Consider the following 4346-nt stretch of genomic DNA (forward strand, 5'->3'; position numbering starts at 1 on the left):
TGCATGTAAACCAAGGGAAAACTTCCTAGGGTTTCTGTAGTTGGCAAAATAATATGAAAATTCAATGAATCTGGGGAGATTAACGTTTAGGCTGTTTGTATGAAGAGCTGTATATTGTAAAGGAAGAGACTGATGATAGTGGTGCTGATTATTATCATTATCACTACTTTCACCACCTCCACTCACCACTACCAACAATTTTTGAACACTTACCATATACCAGGTCATATGCACTTGGCATAGATTATTCTCATTGAATATTCAGAACAACCTTATGAGGTGGGGACTCTTTATAGGTCCATTTAATAAGTAAGAAGTTTCGAAAGGTCACATATATTGTCTAAGGTCATATAGGATGTACAGTTTTTGGCCACTATGCTTTACCATCTCCAATTAGGTAATTAGGAAACAATGAAAGACTTAAAGGGTATAGATCAGAAATGTTACTAAAGTTTAAGAAATGAAGTGCTCCTGTGGCCTAAGTCGGTAGGAAATACTTTATGGAGAAGACAGGGCTTGATAGAATAGAGCAGATTTCTACAGAGCATATCTTAAGTGATGGTAGTTATTAAAGAGGTAGAGGGGACTGGGCAAGAGACAGTGAAGTGGGTTATATATGCACACGCATACTATTGGGAGAGATAGTGTTATAAGTTACCTGAGCACACAGTACTTTTATTTTGGGAAACTTTTCCTTTGACTACTGACAGCCATAGGAAAAAAAAACAACTTTCTATGGCTTTTCTCTTACTCTCCAGTATGCACTTTTGCCAATTGTACCCCTAAAGGCAACTCTGTTCTAATAGGAGTTTGCTGAAGTTCAAGGAAACATCAGGGATGTGCTTGGCCAGGTTATTTATACATGTGATATTTTGGTCACAAAAATATTGGTCAGAACAAGCAAATGCAAGTATCTAGAAACGTTATTTCTAAAATATTAGTTTTTGTTATTCTTATCTGCTACCTTTATCTCGGCCCAGCTTTCAGTGCTCTCTCACAAAGGTATATCCAAAGGAAAGAAATAGCCTTCTTATAGCTATGATCAAGGAAACAAACATGGGGCACCAAATATCCTTTGGTTGGAGAGTTGACATAGTGATAACAAGGCTCTCCTGGACTCCCAAACTCTCCAGCTAGAGAGACAAGTTCTTAGCGAATGTTATAGCTGGGAGGGACCTTTAGAAATCATGGACTCTGCACTGTGATTTTCTCTGGTGGTTGGAGAATGACTCCCAAAGGAAACAGGTAGTTTTAGAAGGATTGGGCCCCAATGCCCTAAATAATTTCTTGTAACAGTCTGTCTACTCACTGGCTCTGGAATCCCTGGGAAATATAAGAAAACCAGAAATCCTTATCAATATAGGATTCTGAGGTCAAAGAATGAGAATTTATAATTTACCCACCTAGCCTAACTATGGAGCTAGTTTGGTGGTGGTGGTGGTGGTGGTGGTGGTGGGGAGACAATGAAAGAAATGATCAGCTTTTCGGGAAGGGATAACACTGTATTATTATTTTCTAAAATGCATCATAGTTCAAAGTGTCTGTTAAAATGTTAACAAGTAGATTACCTGCCAGGCTTGCGAACAGATAAGGAACATGTATAATTAACAGCATTATTTTGCCTCAGTGAATGCAAGTCTTAAAATCTTTTTATTTTAAATATTTAGGTTACATTGCAGTTCTTAAGTTCTGCCTTAAATGTCCTGATCATCTCCCTCTCCTCTCCCCAAGACTCAGTTCCACCTGTCCAATCCTACTCATTTTTCAGGGGTCATCTCAAATGCCACCTTGTCTGTGAAACTATCTCATTATAATTAATTACTCCTTCTTATGTGTTCTAATAACATTTTATCTAGAATTTGATTTTTATATGTTTGCTTATGCTCTCTCTCCTTTCACCAAACTAAACTTTTTGGGGGGTCTTACTGTATGCCTGGTTGTCTGCTAATAGCTAGGAATACAGAGATAGAAAAAAAATCATTTACTTCTCTGGAAAAACTTGAAATATAGTGAAAGGCATAGACATATAAACAACCAGGTATAAATTATTCTAACAAGTTCCATAATAAAACTATGAAAAGTGCTATGAGAAAATAGAGATATAATTAAAGTTGACAGAATGAGTTTGGGTGTATGTGTTTAAGGTTGGGGGATGGAGGAGATGAAGAAGGCCAGAGCAGCCTTCACTGGAAAAAAAAAAATCATTTGAAATGAGTTGCTAGAGAAGTATAGGATTTTCTTTTTTTTTTTAAAAATTAATCATAGCTGTGTATATTAATATAGTCATGGGGTACAGTGTGCTGTTTTTATATACAATTTGAAATATTTTCATCAAACTGGTTAACATAGCCTTCATGGCATTTTCTTAGTTATTGTGTTAAGACATTTATATTCTACATTTAGAAAGATTCGCATGTACCTTTATAAGATGAACCATAGGCGTGGTCCCACCAATCACCTTCTTTCCAGGTAAGTAAACGGAGGATTGGGGTAGAAAAACATTACAAAAAGCTAGAACAACTGAGCATTTACACTAACTGCCTTAAATTACAATTACTTGCTCTTCTGTTAGCCTGCATGCTAGGTCACTCTTTTAGGTGAGGGACTGGGTTTGGGGCATCTTTGTTTCTCTACTTCCTAATTTAGTGTCTGGTAAAATGTAGGTATTCAACAAATATTTGAATTACTAAATGAAGAAAATTAACTTACATTTAATTGGGGCATAATAATAATCTAGTCAACGGTACTCATTGATTATTTGTATACCTTTTCAGGATGATAAATTATCTTAAAGGAGATGGCATTATTGCTAAGCTGATTTCCCTAGGACAACTGAATATTTGTAGGAGTTTGCTCAGAATTACTACCAGGGATAGATATACCCAACTAATAATTCAGTTTGATCTCATTAGCTATAATCTTTATCCCATACAGACATAATCATACATATAAGCAAAACTTAGAAAATTTTACTCATAAAGAGAAACCCCAGATGATTGTCTCTGGCAGCAATCTGGATTTAAGGTCCACACTAACAAAATGTGCTGTGCTAAATATGTGTTTGGAATCATCATTTAGTGGTGGAAAAGTTAAGTACTGGCCTGATTCACTTTCCAGACTAGAAATGGATATCTAGCAATTTATTTAAGTGTTTTATCAAAGTAGTCCCATGTCACTAAAGGGGGACATTGCCCATTTTCCCATGAATCCTACAACCTGTGGCAGCAGCCAAAAATATTCAGAAGATAAGTGCTAGTGGTTTTCAAAGGCTTTTCAAAATACCTACACCAAACCTGAAAAACATGTCCTGCCATGCTGGTTCTCCTATTCTATTGTGTGACAACTCCTCAAGAAGTCAGAGGTTACAGAGTGTTTGTGAATACGTGCCTTCTAGGTAATCTGACTGAAGATACTGGTGCTTCAGAATATGAGTTCATTAGCACCAAAAGCATAAAAGATTTAGAAGTGATCATCACTTTAACTTGGTATCACTCCATAACAATCAGATTGCTGCCATCTGTTTATTTTTGTATTGTTTATGCATCACTGATTAGCCCGTTAATTACTGTCAAAGTCATTTGATATTGAAAACCACACACACACACACACACACACACACACACACACATACATTCTGTGATACACACATCCTGTAGTGGAGTTAATTATTTCACGTCTTTTCTTTATGTCCTCTAAAACAAGGATAGTATGTGGTGCCATCTCTTTGACTATATTCTTTTATTAAGACAAAAACTCTCTTTCTCTGATGACTTACTCTTCTATAATTCTCATTGTTATGTTCAGCTGTATATCCATTGGTTTTTATGCTTACTGTAATTTTGTTACACGGTATTGTGCAAAGTTGAAGTAAGAATTTTGTCAACAAACATCTACTGAAATCCTGTGAAGAGTGGGAAGCAATCCTGCTTGGTGATCAAGAGCATTGATCTGGGAGTCAGATAGATCTGGACTAGAATCTAGCTCTACTATTTCGTAGCTGTAATGTACTTATTCTCTTTTTCTATTTTCTACTCTTGCCTGCCTGCTTTCCAGTCTTCTTTTCTTATTTACTATATATCCATTGAACATTTTCTATGTACCAGGAAGTATTTTATTTTATTTTATTTTTTTTTTTCCCCAGGAAGTATTTTAAACATTGGAGGGCATTGTGGTTAGTCCAGTAGACCTCATCTTTGGTTATAGTAGACCTACATCTTTGGTGTAGCTTACTCTAGTGCAGGAGATAGACAGTATGCCCTATTCTCATATGCTACTGTGCTACTAAGACTAATCTGATCAACTTCCTCCACCTCAAGAATCTATGAACATTTTTAGCCTGGTTATTT

Source organism: Otolemur garnettii, unplaced genomic scaffold (assembly GCF_000181295.1).
Source record: "Otolemur garnettii isolate 467f Iridium unplaced genomic scaffold, OtoGar3 scaffold00109, whole genome shotgun sequence".
Classification (NCBI taxonomy): Eukaryota; Metazoa; Chordata; class Mammalia; order Primates; family Galagidae; genus Otolemur; species Otolemur garnettii.